Source organism: Salmo salar, chromosome ssa09, assembly GCF_905237065.1.
Source record: "Salmo salar chromosome ssa09, Ssal_v3.1, whole genome shotgun sequence".
Lineage (NCBI taxonomy): Eukaryota > Metazoa > Chordata > Actinopteri > Salmoniformes > Salmonidae > Salmo > Salmo salar.
Window position 1 is genome coordinate 108057334 of NC_059450.1, and position 18755 is coordinate 108076088.

Consider the following 18755-nt stretch of genomic DNA (forward strand, 5'->3'; position numbering starts at 1 on the left):
CTGCACATCTATTCACTCCAGTGTTAATGCTGAATTGTAATTATTTCTGCCTATTTGTTGCTTTTTACCTTTCTAATCTTACTACATTTGCACACACTGTATATAGATTTTTCTGTTGTGTTATTAACTGTACATGTGTTTATTTCATGTGAAACTCTGTGTTGTTGTTTTAGTCTCAGCTGCTTTGCTTTATCTTGGCCTGGTCACAGTTGTAAAATGAGAACTTGTTCTCAACTGGCCCTACCTGGTTAAATAAAGGTGAAATACATATATATATTTTTCTAAATCTAACAACTTTAAAAATGTAGCTCAGCAGTTACAACTGAAGTATCTGATGATCAATGAATTAGAGGGAAAGCCATTTGTTTCTTAACACATTAGTTAGGCCTGTATGCACATTTTATATAAGCACATTTTCTAATTCATTCCTCTATATTGTTGTTGCAAAATATATGTCCTGGTGACTGATCAGGGCATGGGAATGGAAGAGCATCTGATAGGCTAAATTAACAAGGCATGCACAAATCACCATGATTCTCTATCCAAAGACTGGCCAAACCTGTGTGTTCCTAAAAGTTCATTCAAATGCAACTATAGTTAGATCAACCAATACATCACTAGTAGTCTAGTTATAGTTGGAACAACCAATACATCACCACTAGTAGTCTAGTTATAGTTAGATCAACCAATACATCATCACTAGTAGTCTAGTTACAGTTAGATCAACCAATACATCATCACTAGTAGTCTAGTTATAGTTAGATCAACCAATACATCATCACTAGTAGTCTAGTTATAGTAGATCAACCAATATATCATCACTAGTAGTCTAGTTATAGTTAGAAAAACCAATACATCATCACTAGTAGTCTAGTTATAGTTAGATCAACCAATACATCATGAGTAGTCTGGTTATAGTTACGTTTCTCATGATGATGTATTGCTTCTGGTTGCTTTTGGAAGCGCTTTGAGATTGTTATGAAAAACGCTATAGAATCAAATCAAAGTTTATTTGTCACGTGTGCTGAATACAACAGGTGTAGACCTCACAGTGAAATGCTTACTACAGGCTCCTAACCAGTAGTGTGAAAAAGTGTGTGTGTGTAAGTAAAGAAATAAAACGACAGTAAAATACATTTGAAAATAAGAGTAGCAAGGCTATATACAGACACCGGTTAGTCAGGCTGATTGAGTTAGTATGTACATGTAGATATGGTTAAAGTCATTATGCATATATGATGAACAGAGAGTAGCAGTAGCATAAATAGGGGGGTTGGTGGGTGGTGGGACACAATGCAGATATTATTATTATTATTATTATTATTATTATAATATATTATAACATGTCCAACAGGTAGGCCTACCTCTTATTTCTGAATAGGAAGAAATTGTCTCCAACACAAAACCCTTGTGTTGTTAGTAGCCTGAAGTCAATTTAAAAGACTGTTTAATTTAATTAGGCCTTCTCAAATTAGCCTACTTTCAGCACCCAGGCGCTGTCAATCTCTGCAGCTTCCACTTCATAGTAATGTAAATTATAGGAATTTTTTGAATATATGGCTTATTGTGTGGTCAATACTTTTGTTCAATAGCTTCATTATGGGCAACAAAACGTATTGTTTTTATTCAAAAAAAAACTATAGCAGTACCAAGCCTACCTCCAGCCCTCGTTCTCATCTTCGCTTTCTCCTCATAGTTGTTGCATTTTTAAACAAACGAAGAAGAAAATAATCAGAGGAAGCCTTTGATTCATTCCTGAGTGCCACTGTACACAGCACAGCCATTGTTTAGGCAACACAAAAGGGTTTACATCCAGCAAGAGCAGGGCAGGCCAGGGCTTATGATTGGGATAGCCTATCCATTGCAGTGGGTAATGCAGGGTAGCCTAGTTTTTATACACCATTCCAGCAGTGCAAATACTCAGGAAGGAAGGTAATTTCTTAGATATATAACTTTGCCCTGTGCTTCTCCCTGAGCATGCTCTTCATATACAGTGCCTTGCACAAGTATTCATCCCCTTAGTGTTGTCACGCCCTGACCTGAGAGAGACGGTTTATTTCTCTATTTTCTTAGGTCAGGATGTGGGGTGGGCATTCTATGTCATAATATTTCTATGTTTTGGCCAGGTATGGTTTCCAATCAGAGCTGTCTATCGTTGTCTCTGATTGGGAACCATACTTAGGCAGCCTTTTTCCCACCTGTGTTTGTGGGTAGTTGTTTTCTGTTTTGTGCTTTCAGTACCTGACAGAACTGTACGCTTTCTTTTTGCCTTTGTTAGTTTTGTTCGAGTGTTTGTTTGATTCAAATAAATAATCATGAACACGTACCACGCTGCATCTTGGTCCCCTCTCTACAACGATCGTTACAGATGTTTTTTTACTATTTGTTGCATTACAACCTGTAATTTAAATTCGATTTTTATTTGGATTTTATGTAATGGACATACACAAAATAGTCCAAATTGGTGAAGTGAAATGAAAAAATTACTTGTCATAAAATTCAAAAAAATTCAAAAACTGAAAAGTGGTGGTGCATATGTATTCACCCCTTTGCTATGAAGCCCCTAAATAAGATGTGGTGCAACCAATTACGTTCAAAAAGTCAGAATTAGTTTTAAAAAAGTCACAGGTGGTGTCAATCCAAGTGTCACATGATCTGTCACATGATCTCAGTATAGAGTGGAAGTCCGGACATTAACATACAGTTAGGTTGGAGTCATTAAAACTAGTTTTTCAACCACTCCACAAATTTCTTGTTAACAAACTATAGTTTTGGCAAGTCGGTTAGGATATCTATTTTGTGCATGACACAAGTAATTTTTCCAACAATTGTTTACAGACAGATTATTTCACTTATAATTCACTGTATCACAATCCAGTGGGTCCGAAGTTTACATACACTAAGTTGACTGTGCGACATCGTGGGAAAATCAAAAGAAATCAGACAAGACCTCAGAAAAAAATGTAGACCTCCACAAGTCTGGTACATCCTTGGGAGCAATTTCCAAACGCCCGAAGGTGCCACATTCATCTGTACAAACAATAGTAAGCAAGTATAAACATCATGGGACCACGCAGCCATCATACCGCTCAGGAAGGAGACACGTCTGTCCCTAGAGATGAACTTACTTTCCTACGGAAAGCGCAAATCAATCCCAGAACAGCAGCAAAGCGACCTTGTGAAGATGCTGGAGGAAACAGGTACAAAAGTATCTATATCCACAGTAAAAACGAGTCCTATATCGACATAACCTGAAAGGCCGTCTAGCAAGGGAAGAAGCCACTGCTCCAAAACCGCCATAAAAAAGCCAGATCTACTGTTTGCAAATGCACAAGGGGACAAAGATCGTATTTTTGGAGAGAAGTGTCCTCTGTGTGATGAAAGAAAAAGAGAACTGTTTGGCCATAAATGACCACCGCTATGTTTGGAGGAAAGGGGGAGCTGCGCGCCATCCCAACCGTGAGGCACGGGGGTGGCAAGCATCATGTTGTGGGGCTGCTTGGCGAGAAGGGACTGTTCACCCCAGAACAAAATGACATCATGAGGTAGGAAAAATATTGGATTTATCAAAGCAACATCTCACGGCATCAGTCAGGAAGCTAAAGCTTGGTCGCAAATGGGTCTTCCAAATGGACAATGACCCCAAGCATACTTCCAAAGTTGTGGCAAAATGGGGCCTAAGGACAACAAAGTCAAGGCATTGGAGTGGGCCATCACAAAAGCCCTGACCTCAATCCTATAGAAAATGCGAGGGCAGAACTGAAAAAGTGGGTGTGAGCAAAGAGGCCTACCAACTTGACTCCACTTACACCAGCTCTGTCAGGAGTGAATGGGCCCAAGTTCACCCAGCTTATTTTGGGAAGTTGAGGAAGGCTACCCGAAATGTTTGACCCAAGTTAAATAATTTAAAGCCAATGCTACCAAATACTAATTGGAGTGTATGTAAACTTCCGACCCACTGGGAGTGGGATGAAAGAAATAAAAGCTGAAATAAATCATTCTCTCTACTATTATTCTGACATTTCACATTCTTAAAAATAAAGTGGTGATCCTTACTGACCCAAAACAGGAATATTTTACTAGGATTAAATGTCAGGATTTGAGAAAACTGAGTTTAAAATGTATTTGGTGAGGTATATTTAAACTTCCGACTTCAATTGGTATATATACACCTGATCTGAAAGGCCCCAGAGTCTGCAACACTCTAACAAGAGGCACCACCAAGCAAGCGGCACCATGAAGACCAAAGAGCTTTCCAAACAGGTCAGGGACAAAGTTGTGGAGAAGTACAGATCATTGTTGGGTTATAAAAAACGTTCAACATCCCACTGGAGGACCATTAAATCCATTATTAAAAATTGAAAGAATATGGCATTCCAACAAACCTGCCAAGAGAGTGCCGCCCACCAAAACCCACAGACCAGTCAAGGAAGGCATTAATCAAAGAGGCAACAAAGAGACCAAAGATAACCCTGAAGGAGCTGCAAAGCTCTACAGCGGAGATTAGAGTATATGTCCATAGGATCACTTTCAGCCGTACACTCCACAGAGCTGGGCTTTACGGAAGAGTGGCCAGAAAAAAGTAATTGCTTAAAGAAAAAAAATAAGCAAAAACATTTGGTTTTCGCCAAAAGGCATGTGGGAGACACCCCAAACATATGGAAGAAGGTACTCTGGTACTCTGGCGCAAACCCAACACCTCTCATCACCCCGAGAACTCCATCTCCACAGTGAAGCACGGTGGTGGCAGCATCATGCTGGGGACATGTTTTTCATCAGCATGGACTGGGAAACTGGTCAGAATTGAAGGAATGATGGACGGCGCTAAATACAGGGAGTTTCTTGAGGGAAACCTGTTTCAGTCTTCCAGAGATTTGTGACTGGGACGTAGGTTCACCTTCCAGCAGGACAATGACCCTAAGCATACTGCTAAAGCAACACTTGAGTGGTTTAAGGGGAAACATTTAAATGTCTTGGAATGGCTTAGTCAAAGCCCAGACCTCAATCCAATTGAGAATCTGTGGTATGACTTAAAGATTGCTGTACACCAGCGGATCCCATCCAACTTGAAAGAGCTGGAGCAGTTTTGCCTTGAAGAATGGGAAAACATCCCAGTGGCTAGATGTGCCAAGCTTATAGAGACATACCCCACAACACTTGCAGCTGTAATTGTTCGAAAGGTGGCTCTAAAAGTATTGACTTTGGGGGGATGACCAGTTATGCACGCTCAAGTCTTATTTCTTGTTTGTTACACAATAAAACATATTTGGCATCTTCAAAGTGGTAGGCATGTTGTGTAAATCAAAGGATATTAACCGCCAAAAAAATCTACGTTAATTCCATGTTGTAAGGCATCAAAATAGGAAAATGCCAAGGGGCGGTGAATACTTTCGCAAGCCACTGTAGCCTAGGCCTATGGCCTATAGTAATCAAGACCACACTAACATAACTTGATACTGAGCGCCCAGCAGAGCATCAGGGATGAGGGGCATCATCGGGCACACATGAGATACTATAACAAGCAACTCATTATCAACCCCTGAGCGATAAGACATTTAATACTAGTAACAATTCCCTGTCTTAGGATCACCACTTTATTTCAAGAATGTGAAACCCCTGATGAGATACTATAACAAGCAGCTCATTATCAACCCCTGAGCGATATGACATTTAATCTAAATTCAAATTTTAAACAGATGACCCTCCCCCATTTTCCTCAAGGGAAATTGTGTACATTTCGACCACTCCTTTTTAGTCAACAATGTGTCTTGATTTGAAGCTACCCCACCTAGCATCAGACTGGCTGGTTCATTCTTTGCTCACCTTAAAGATATGTAGTGACAGTAATGTAGTGACAGTAAGGTAGTGACAGTATTGTAGTGACAGTAATGTAGTGACAGAATTGTTGTGTTTCTGTGCAGGGCATGTTTTGATGAGCTTCAGACGAGTGGTGCCATCGTGTGGCTGGTGTTGGACTACCTGTGTGACGGTCTCTACATCTTGGACACAGCCGTCAGGCTACGCACAGGTCAGAGGTCAATTTCTCACAATGTGTTTCTGTCGTGTTTCTGTTCTCTTTCCTTGAATCCTCACGTCCCCTGTTCTCACCTCCTCAAAGAGCATTGGAGGACAATATCCACCCTGAGTCTGTCTGCCTACCCTGAGTCTGTCTGCCTACCCTGAGCCTGTGCCCTAACACTGATTGTGTAACTCTACCTGTTTGTTTATCAGGTTTCCTGGAGCAGGGTCTGTTGGTGAAGGACCTCTCTAAGCTGAGAGACAGTTATCTGAAGACGGTTCAGTTTAAACTAGACCTGTTGTCTATCCTGCCTACTGACCTGTTCTACCTATCTCTGGGAATACACACTCCTCTCCTCCGCTTCAACAGACTGCTGCGGTTCAACCGCATGTTCGAGTTCTTCGACCGCACAGAGACCAGGACCAGTTACCCCAATGCCTTCCGCATCACTAACCTGGTCCTTTACATACTGGGTACGTGCACACACACACACACACACACACACACACACACACACACACACACACACACACACACACACACACACACACACACACACACACACACACACACACACACACACACACACACACACACACACACTGGTGAGAGATATGTGGTACACACACAAACTAACACATTTACACACACAAGCATGCATGTGTAACCAAGTTGAATTAGTTAAACTTACAGCTCAGCTAAAAATGCCACCACCTGCACCATCCAGTGGCGAGTTGTTTGGTGGCGCAGCTGTCCAAAGTGTTTCAAACAGGGTGGTCACACATGGGTATGCGAGGCTGAGGATTCAACATCGAATACCAGTTTGGGCTCATCAGCAAGGAAGCTATACTAATAAGCAAACAGAATTAAGCCAGTATATAAACACACACAGACTCTAACATTAAAAAGAGCTGATCGCGAACTACAGGAAACGGAGGAGCGAGCACACCCATATCCACATCAATGGGGTTGTATTAGTTTCTTGGCGTCCACATTACTAAGGAATTATCAAGGTCCACCCACACAGTTGTGAAGAGGGCACAACCTCGTCCCTCTCACGAGGCTGAAAAGATTGGCATGGGCCTCAGATCTTCAAAGGTTCTACAGCTGCACCATTGAGAGCATCTTGACTGGCTGCGCCGACTGCTTGGTATGGCAACTGCAATGCACTGACTTCAAAGGGTGGTGTGAACGGCCCAGTACATCACTGCTAAGGGTGGTGTGAACGGCCCAGTACATCACTGGGAAGGGTGGTGTGAACGGCCCAGTTCATCACTGGGGCCGAGTTCCCCTTCCATCCAGTACCTCTATATCAGGAGGAGAGTCCAGCCACCCAACAGGACCCTGAACAGCTTCTACCCCCAAGCCATAGACTGTTTTCTCTGCTACCGCACAGCAAGCATACCAGAGCACCAAGTCTGGAACCAACAGGACCCTGAACAGCTTCTACCCCCAAGCCATAGACTGCTAAATAGCTCATCAAATGGCTACCACGGACTACCTGCATTGACCCTTTTTCCAGCTAACTCTTTGCACTGAATCTACCCACACACTCACACAACATACACACATACACACATACATATACTGACACCCCAACACACACACACACACACTTGAGTAATTTAGCAGACCCTCTTATTCAGAGTGACTTACAGGAGCAATTAGGGTTAAGTGCCTTGCTCATGGGCACATCGGCAGATTTTTTTACCTAGTCAGCTTGGGGATTCAAACGACAAACCTTTCGAGTTACTGGCCCAACACTCCTAACCGCTAGGCTACCTATCATTGGATTAAAGGTAAAAGTTGGGTGAAAAAAATACTAAATGCCCTTACGTTGATGACTTTTAGCAAATCCAATGAGTCTGTCTAATACCCTCAGTCTGTCTAATACCCTGAGTCTGTCTAATACCCTGAGTCTGTCTAATACCTGAGTCTGTCTAATACCCTGAGTCTGTCTAATACCCTGAGTCTGTCTGCTATCCTGAGTCTGTCTGCTATCCTGAGTCTGTCTACTACCCTGAGTCTGTCTACTACCCTGAGTCTGTCTACTACCCTGAGTCTGTCTGCTACTGATTCAACGTTATTGCATAGATTTGAGGGGTTGAAATGACTAGGAAACAATCTTGATTCAACCAGTTTTTGCCCAGTGGGTTGTTGGAAAAGGACCCATAAGTAAGCTTTTCCTGTTAGTCTACACCTGTTGACAAATAAATGTTAATTTGATTTAACCCTAACCTGCTGTTTCTCCTCCAGGTGATCATCCACTGGAATGCCTGTATGTACTACTCCTTCTCCAAGGCCCTGGGACTGGGGTCTGACTCCTGGGTGTATCCCAACCAGACCACTCTGTCGCGGGGTTACATCTACTGCCTCTACTGGTCCACCCTCACCCTCACCACCATAGGAGACACCGCCACCCGTACGAGATGAGGAGTTCCTCTTCGTGGTCTTTGACTTCCTGGTGAGTGTATAATGTAACCCTATACCATAAACCCTATTCCCTAGATAGTGGACTACTTTATGTCTGACATAGAACACTATTCCCTAGATAGTGCAGTACCAAGGCTATTGAGTCTGCCAATAAGAATGCAGTGATTGACAGAGTCGAAAGCCTTGGTCGGGTCGATGAAGACAGCTGCACAGTATTGTCTTTTATCGATTTCGGTTATGATATCGTTTAGGACCTTTGAGCGTGGCTGAGGTGCACCCATGACCAGCTCGGAAACCAGATTGCATAGTGGAGAAGGTACAGTGGGATTCGAAATGGTCGGTGATCTGTTTGTTAACTTGGCTTTTGAAGATTTTAGAAAGGCAGGGCAGGATGGATATAGGTCTATAAGAGTTTGGGCCTAGAGTGTCTCCCCTTTGAAGAGGGGGATGACCGCGGCAGCTTTCCAATCTTTGGGGATCTCAGACGATACGAAACAGAGGTTGAACAGGCTAGTAATAGGGGTTGCAACAATTTCGGTGGATAATTTTAGAAAGAGAGGGACCAGATTGTCTAGCCCAGCTGATTGGTAGGGATCCAGATTTTGCAACTCTTTCAGAACATCAGCTGTCTGGATTTGGGTGAAGGAGAAATGGGGAGGCTTGGGCAAGTTGCTGCGGGGGGTGCTGAAATGTTGGCCGGGTTTGGGGTAGCCAGGTGGAAGCATGGCCAGCGGTAGAAAAATGCTTATTGAAATGATCGATTATCGTAGATTTATCGGGTGGTGACAATGTTTCCTATCCTCAGTGCAGTGGGCAGCTGGGAGGAGGTGCTCTTATTCTCCATGGACTGTATCGTATCCCAAAGAGGTAGAGACCTCTTATCTTGGTGCTAGGTGCAGTAGAATCCTCTTATCTTGATGTACACAGGAAACTCTGCAGCGCAGCTGAGACCGGTGTTAACCCTAACAAGCTGCTTTTTACTTTCAGTCTGCTACTCTGTGGTGATGTACACCCCTGTCCTGGCCCAAACACCACAAAGCAAGCTAAACAACTATGCCCAAACTGCGGTAAGACCGTAAGGAAGAATTCCAATGCGGTGGCTAATGACATTTGTGATTTGTTTGATCACATAAAGTGTGGAGATATCCAACACTTGTCATATGATGAATCTGTAAAGTCTCAAAGTAACATTTCGCTTGTTTGCAATGTATGCTGTGTAAATGTGGTTCCAAACATTGGGATGCTGGGCACAAGCAGGGATGATGAGTGAAATCTAGATGAGATAGTTGATGTATCAGCAGTGGGCACAGAAGATGACATGTTTGACTGTTTCAATCAGAGAGGTCTTCACTTTATCCATGTGAACGCACGGAGCCTGCTGCCGAAATTAGAGGACTTAAAACTCCTGGCTTCTAACACCCAGGCTTCAGTAGTTGCTGTGACTGAGACATGACTCTGATGGGTCTACTGAGGACGATGAGGTTGAGCTACCAGGTTTAAGCATTTATAGAATAATCTGAAACTGAAATGGTGGCAGTGTGTTTTTACTAGGAAGGATGTGCATTTTATCCCTTGTTCAGATCTGAAAATGGATGGTCTTGAGGTTGCATGGGTAGAAACACTTCTTCCTGAATGTCGTCCTGTACTGGTTGGTCTGTGTTATCGGCCTCCTAAGCAGAAGAATGTCTATGATTGAACTGAATTGCTGTGATCACAATGTATTGGCTGATAGAGAATGTATTCTGATTGGTGGTTTTAATACAAATGTACAGTTACCATCCCAGAGAAATACACTAGTAAATGCCCTGGATAACTTTAATCAGTTATTTGGACTGAAACAACTGATTGTTGAGCCAACCCGGGTGTGTATTGACAGTAAATCAACTTTGGATTTGATTATTGTATCAGACCAAGAGAACGTCTGTCAGTCAGAGTCTTAAATATTGGTTTTAGTGATCATATGGTAACCTGCTGTACCCGTAAGACATCCAAACTGCTACTAGAGACAGGTAATAACTACATGAAGGTACAATCTATAAAACAAAACTCAAAGGAACGTTTTGCAGAAGGACTTGGACATTTGGATTGGTCTCATGTACTAAACTGTGATGTCACTTCACCCCTACCTACATGTACAATTTACCTCAACAAACCTGTACCCCGCACACTGACTCGGTACCGGTACCCTCTGTATATAGACTCGTTATTGTTATTTTATTGTGTTACTTTCTATTATTTTTTATTTTATTTTATTTGGTAAATATTTTCTTAACTCTTCTTGAACTGCACTGTTGGTTAAGGGCTTGTAAGTAAATATTTCACGGTAATGTCTGCACTTGTTGTATTCGGCGCATGTGACAAATTAAAGTTTGATTTGATCAGCTTGGTATCTTTTTAACAATCTGTTTCTGTCTGCGCTCAACTCTCTGACTCCAATGAAACAAATTAGAATCAAACTAGCGGTCAGGGAAATGGATCACTTCTGAGATCTTAGAAAAGGAAAAGGGATCGCTACCTGGCCAGATTCAGAAGGACAAATCTACAATACGATTATGATGGTTATATTAACTGTAGAAACCAGGCAAGATACAAAATGGATAAGGCCAAATCCTAACATTACATAGACACTGTTAATGACAACTTACATCAGCCTCGTAAACTGTGGAACATTTTAAAGGACAATGGCTCAAAAGCTCTACATAAGGGAAAATCCTGTAGTATTAACCTGGATATTGATGATGTTTCATGTTATGACCAGGCAAAGGTTGCTAATTATTTTAACCCAGTTTTAACAACTATAGCCTCATATCTGGTTAATAAGTTACCCACCTACTCTGGACACCATGGCCAGTCTTTATTAACAACTTTTACCATAGCAAAGGATCACTAATGATTTGTTTGAGCTGTGCATGGTAACAGAGGACAAAGTTTCCAATCTACTATGCTTAATGAGCACCAACAAAGCAACTGGGCTGGATAACCTTCCAGCAAGATTCATAAAGGATAGTGCTTGTGTCACTGCTAAAAATGATAACTCATATTGTAAACCTTTCTATTACTAGTGGTACGTTTCCCAATGATCTCAAAACAGCCCTGGATGGTTCCACTCCACAAGAAGAGCAGTAAAACAAATGTAGGAAACTACAGGCCTGTGTCAATCCTCAGAACCTCATCCAAAGTTGTTGAGAGATTAGTTTCTAATCAACTTGAAGGATACCTTCTGGAGAACAATCCTCTTTCTGAACTCCAGTCTGGCTTTAGAACAGCTCATTCCACTACTTGCCTTATCCACCTTTTTGACCACATTAAGCAGGAAAGTGAGAAGTGGAACTATACAGCTATGGTCATGTTAGACTTGTAGAAAGCTTTTGACACTGTGGACCAATGATATTCTCCTGATGAAACTGAAATGCAGGGGTCTAAATGATGTAGCAGTGGTTTAGGTCTTATCTGACCAACACAACACAAGTATGTAATGTTGGTGATGTCAGAGGCCAAAGAAATATCCTGTGGAGTACCACAGGGATCCATTTTAGGGCCTCTCTAATTTCTAATATATGTTCATGTATTTATTTATTATTATTTATAATTTATAATTTACATGTAGTGTGTGTATCTATCAGTTACACATTTATTTGTATTTATTTATTTAACCTTTTATTTAACTAGGCAAGTCAGTTAAGAACATGTTCTTATTTACAATGACATCCTACCAAAAGGCAAAAGGCCTCCTGTTGGGACGGAGATGAAAACAATATATATATATATATATATATATATATATATATATATATATATATTGGTCAACACACATCACTACAAGAGAGAGACAACACTACAAGAGAGAGACACCACACCACTACAAGAGAGAGACAACACAACACTACATAAAGAGAGACCTAAGATAACATAGCAAGGCAGCAACACATCACTACAAGAGAGACAACACAACACTACATAAAGAGACAACACAACACTACATAAAGAGAGACCTAAGACAACATAGCAAGGCAGCAACACATCACTACAAGAGAGACAACACAACACTACATAAAGAGAGACCTAAGACAACAGCATGGTAGCAACATGACATGGTAGCAGCACAAAACATGGTACAAACATTATTGGGCAAAGTCAACAGCACAAAGGTCAAGAAGGTAGAGACAACAATACATCACGCAAAGCAGCCACAACTGTCAATAAGCGTGTCCATGATTGAGTCTTTGCATGAAGAGATTGAGATAAAACTGTCCAGTTTGAGTGTTTGTTGCAGCTCGTTCCAGCCGCTACCTGCAGCGAACTGTAAACTGTACCCAGGGATGTGTGAGCTTTGGGGACTTTTAACAGAATGTGACTGGCAGAACGGGTGGAGGATGAGGCTGCAGTAAATATCTCAGATAGGGGGAGTGAGGCCTAATGATATGCCAGATACAGTAAAGTGCAAAATCCTGCTTTATGCTGATGACTCAACCATGCTGGTATCAGGGAAGGATACAGATTACATAGAGAAGACCCTGAGTAAGGAATTGCATTTTGTTACAGAGATTGGTTGATGGACAACAAATTGTCACTACATTTGGGAAAAACTGAATTGATTTTGTTTTTAACAAAACGTAGATTGCTTAGGGCTGACAAGATAAAGGTAAACTGTGGAGATTGAATCTAAAACAAGTGTAACGTATCGTAGTTTGTCTCTAGATCAATCCCTTTCTGAAGACTTCGAAAATTCTTTCTAAAATTGCGAACAAATTGACGTTTTGATATCGTAACACTAAATATTTTAACATCAAAGGTAAGAAACTGCTTGTCTCAAACTTGATTCAGTGTCATCTGATTATGCCTGCTCTGCTTGGTATAGTGGGCTATCAAAAACAGCTGAACAAGTTAACTCCAGGTCAAGCAAAATAATGTTACCAGGTATATGCTGAATGTCCCCCCCCAGGACCCACATAATTTTCAGGTATATGCTGAATGCCCCCCCAGGACCCACATAATGTTATCAGGTTTGTGCTGAATGTCCCCACCCCCAGGACCCACATAATGTTATCAGGTATATGCTGAATATCCCCCCCCCAGGACCCACATAATGTTATCAGGTATATGCTGAATATCCCCCCCCAGGACCCACAATGTTATCAGGTATATGCTGAATGCCCCCTCCCCCAGGACCCACATAATGTTACCAGGTATATGCTGAATGCCCCCCCCCCAGGACCAACATAATGTTACCAGGTTTATGTTGAAAGTCCCCCCTCCCCCCTTAGGACCCACATGGGGCTACAGGAGTCCTGGGAGGTTGCCTTTGGTGTCCAGATTGGACCAACTTAATTATATGTATGATTTCTTAAATGATCGTGCCCCAGGTTATATGAAAACCACATTGATATGGTCTATAACCAACACAGTCACAATACCAGAGCTTGTGTTGTCTTGTAAAATCCCCAAGAGTAAACACTACAACGAGGAGCAGGTTTTTCTATACAGGCATTTGTCTATGGAATAGCTTCCCCTTGGAGATCAAGCAGGGAAAAAGTAGAAATAGCTTTAAAAAGCAGGCAAAGGTTTTCATTTGTCAAGGTTGTCTCAGTAAGGGAAACCACTCACTGCCCCTTGTGCCCCCTGCTGTTGGTCAGGTGTATTTATCTGAATGATAGGTATGATGTGCAATTATAGATTGTTTTAATGTAAAATGTTTATTGATATTGAAGGTTAGGGAAAATTGCAGTGAATAGTGCCACTTTTAACTTGTCAATATAAATGAATGTATTTATGTTAATTTGTAATTTAGTCTTGCCTTTTAATCATTATATGTATTGTTTTTACCATCGACCGACCACTTTGGAAACAACCGTTTTAATTAATACTTTCAAATATTATCCTCTGGATCCACATTCTATATTTTGTTGTATGTCTGTTTCTCAAAATTAATTATATTAAAATCAATATCCTAGATAGTGCTCCCTATTCCCTAGATAGTGCACCTTATTCCCCAGATCAGATACACTCTTAGGAAAAAGGGTTCTTAAATGGTTCTTCAGCTGTCCCCATAGGAGAACCCTTTTCGGTTCCAGGTAGAACCCTTTTTGGTTCCAGGAGAACCCTTTTTGGTTTCCATGTAGAACCCTCTGTGGAAACCTTCACATACTGTGTGTCTTAGCAACATTGGCATATTGGGTGTCTTAATCCTAGAATATTAGCATATTGGGTGTCTTAATCCTAGAATATTAACATATTGGGTGTCTTAATCCTAGAATATTAACATATTGGGTGTCTTAATCGTAGAATATTAACATATTGGGTGTCTTAATCCTAGAACAATAGCATATTGGGTGTCTTAATCCTAGAATATTAACATATTGGGTGTCTTAATCCTAGAATATTAACATATTGGGTATGTTCATTTTAGGTGGGCGTGTTGATCTTCGCCAGCATCGTGGGAATGTGGGAGCCATGATCTCCAACATGAACGCTACGCGGGCAGAGTTCCAGAGCCGCATCGACCAGGTAAAACACTACATGCAGTTCAGACACGTCAGCCGTGACCTGGAGCACCGTGTCATTCGCTGGTTTGACTACCTCTGGACCAATCAGAAGGCGGTAGACGAACAGGAAGTTCTGAAGAGCCTGCCCAATAAACTGAGGGCTGAGATCGCTATCAATGTGCACCTGGAGACTTTGAAGAAGGTAGAACCCACACCCACAAACACATACTCTCACACACTTGCTGTCCAATCTCTTCACCTCCCTCTCTTTCTCTCTCCCCTCTCTCTCGAGGTGTGTAACTTCCAGGACTGTGAGGAAGTAGAGTTGGTATTGAAGTAGAGTTGGTATTGAAGCTGTTTCTACTTCTCCCTCTCGGCCTCTCTCTCGGCCTGCCTTCTCCCTCTCGGCCTCTCTCTCGGCCTGCCCTCTCCCCTCTCGGCCTGCCTCTCTCTCTCTCGGCCTGCCTCTCTCTCTCTCGGCCTGCCTCTCTCTCTCTCGGCCTGCCTTCTCCCTCTCTGGCCTCTCTCTCGGCCTGCCTTCTCCCTCTCGGCCTGCCTCTCTCTCTCTCGGCCTGCCTCTCTCTCTCTCTCGGCCTGCCTCTCTCTCTCTCTCGGCCTGCCTCTCTCTCTCTCTCTCTCGGCCTGCCCCTCTCTCTCTCTCTCTCTCTCTCTCTCGGCCTGCCCCTCTCTCTCTCTCTCTCTCTCTCGGCCTGTCTCTCTGCTCTCTCTCTCTCTCGGCCTGTCTCTCTCGCTCTCTCTCTCGGCCTGCCTCTCTCTCTCCTCCTCTCTCGGCCTGCCTCTCTCTCTCCTCCTCTCTCTTCTCCTCCTCTCTGTCCCCCACTCTTCTAGGTGCGTATCTTCCAGGACTGTGAAGCAGGCCTGCTAGTAGAGTTGGTATTGAAGCTGCGTCCCCAGGTCTTCTCTCCAGGAGACTATATCTGTCGTAAAGGAGACATTGGGAAGGAGATGTACATTATTAAAGATGGCCGCCTGGCGGTGGTGGGAGATGATGGAGCTACTCAGCTGGCCATGCTCACTTCAGGAAGCTGCTTCGGGGAGATCAGGTAGGAGGGGTGGGGGGTGTGTGGGCGTGGGAGTGTGTGTTAGTGTGTGTGTGTGATTGCACGACTGTGCGTGTTTTTGTCTAATTGTTGTTACATAAATACTATAATGTTTGTGTGTTTCCCTCTGTCAGCATCCTGAACATCCGGGGCAGTAAGATGGGAAACAGGAGAACAGCTAACATCCGTAGCCTTGGTTACTCTGACCTGTTCTGTCTGTCTAAGAGAGATCTGACCGAGGCACTCAGCGACTTCCCTCATGCTAGAACCCAGTTGGAGCAGAGGGGGCGGGACATCCTCAGGAAGGAGGGGCTACTGGATGAAGTGGGAGGAGATAGCCTGGGAGTGGAGGAAATGGAGGAGAAGGTGTGTGTTTGTTTGTTTGTAAGGAAGCACAACATGCATAGCAAGATGATTGAGGTGGACACATTAAAGACCTATGTGTTTCCTGAATGGCCCCCATAGAGGACTCTAGCCTCAAGGACTGCCCCCATAGGACTCTAGCCTCAAGGAGTGCCCCCGTAGGACTCTAGCCTTAAAGACTGCCCCACTAAGAGTATACGGAAGACTCATTTTCCTCATGGGCCTCACATAGGAGACAAACTGGAAGTGTGTGTGAACCGGTTACAGAATTATAATACTCATCATCATCATCTTAACTACTGTCCTCTTATAGGTGGAGAAGTTGGAGGCGTGTGTGGATCGTCTCCAGACGCGGTTGGCACGTTTACAAATGGAGTATGCCACCGCGCAGCAACGTCTAAAGCAGCGAATCACGGCTCTGGAACACAGCGTCGGCACCACGGTTACCGTCGGAAGCGGTTTGCTGTCCGACGCCGACGGCAACGAGAGTGGCGGTGATGACGGAGCACGCAGTGAGATCAACATCAGACTGTGACAACAACGCTGTATCGCCATTGAGACAGCTGGAAGAGCGTTTATCTTATATACTCTCTGTTTTATTTAGTTAGATTTATATTTTTGTGGCAGATTTGTGGCAGATTTGATATCTGTTGTTCTTGTTGTTTATGTCTGTAAGCAGGGTGTCGCTGTATTTAATGATGGTGTAACGCTGAATCTACCTGTAAGCTACTGTATGTTCAACAATGTAAAAACAAAACTGTCTCCTGAAAAACATGTTGAAGAAATTATTTCACTTTAAATTCCTGTTAATGACAACCCAAATAATAACTTCCAATAGTTTTTTTTACTTGATGGTTATTTTGGAAATAACAGAGCTCTCTCTACCAGGCGGTTGAGAAGTCAACAGGAAATAACAGAGCTCTCTCTACCAGGCAGTTGAGAAGTCAACAGGAAATAACAGAGCTCTCTCTACCAGGCAGTTGAGAAGTCAAAAGGAAATAACAGAGCTCTCTCTACCAGGCGGTTGAGAAGTCTGAGGGTCATACCAGCAATGCCATATTAGAATGTCAATTTCCATACAATTTTACTAATTTCAACAATATTTAAAAAAATACTTTAGATCTGCTTCAATGGCAACTATAGGTCAAATAAGGACTAATGTCAAATGTTAATAAAATATGGTAATCTTATATGTCCAAGCATGAATATTCAATTACTTGAAAACACATACATTTTAATGTGGTGTATAGTGCAATGTCTCTCAAAATGGTTTTCTTAAATTTGAAATGATCCAGGTTTCCCAGGTGATTTGATTTATTAGGATCCCCATTAGCCAATGCCAATGGTGACAGCTAGTCTGACACATAATGAAAAAGACAGTACAGACAAAATAATGTATAATTGACATATAGTGTATGCATCTATCAGTTACACATTTATTTGTATTTAACTAGGCAAGTCAGTTGACAGCCTACCCCAGCCAAACCAGGATGACGCTGGGCCAATTGTGCGCTGCCCTATGGGACTCCTAATCACGGCCGGATGTGATACAGCCTGGATTTGAACCAGGGACTGTAGTGATCCAGTGAGATGCAGTGCCTTAGACCGCTGCGCCACTCGGGAGCCACATACATATCAGTACATACACACAACAAGTAGGTCACATGGAGGAGAGGCGTTGTGCCATGAGGAAAGGGGGATACCTTGTCAGTTGTACAACTGAATGCATTCAACTGAAATTAGGTGTTGCTTTATTCGTTTTTGAAACCAGGTATGCTGTTCACTGTATAAGATGGAAGGGAGTCCCATGCACTCATGGCTGTGTATAATACTGTATGTTTCCTTGAATTTTGTTCTGGACCTGGGGTCTGTGAAAAGACCCCTGGTGGCATGTTTGCTGGGGTAAGTGTGTGTGTCAGTGCTGTGTGGAAGTTGACAGTGCAAACAATTATGAATTTCCTACACGTTAATATTTCTTATAAAAACAAGAAGTGACGCAGTCAGTCTTCCTCGACTCTTAGCCAAGAGAGACTGGTGGGCACGGTGTTGATACAGTATAGCCCTCTGATTACGATGAAGAGCAAGACGTGCCACTCTGTTCTGGGCCAGCTGCAGCTTAACTAGGTCTTTCATTGCAGCACTTGACCATATGACTGGACAATAATCAAGATAAGACAAAACTAGAGCCTGCAGGACTTGCTTTGTGGAGTGTGGTGTCAAAAAAGCAAAGCATATCTTTATTACGGACAGACCTCTCCCCATCTTTACAACCATTGAATCTATATGTTTTGACCATGCCGGTTTACAATCTAAGGTATTATCAAGTCATTTAGTCTCCTCAACTTGTTCAACAGCCACACCATTCATTACCAGATTCAGCTGAGGTCTAGAACTTAG

At 42.6% G+C, this 18755-nt stretch overlaps 1 pseudogene; it reads left to right on the forward strand.

Annotated features, from left to right (window-relative positions):
* Window positions 1-17425, forward strand: part of LOC123744701 (cyclic nucleotide-gated cation channel-like) — a 37430-nt pseudogene extending 20005 nt beyond the window's left edge.
* Window positions 17426-18755: the final 1330 nt, after the last annotated feature.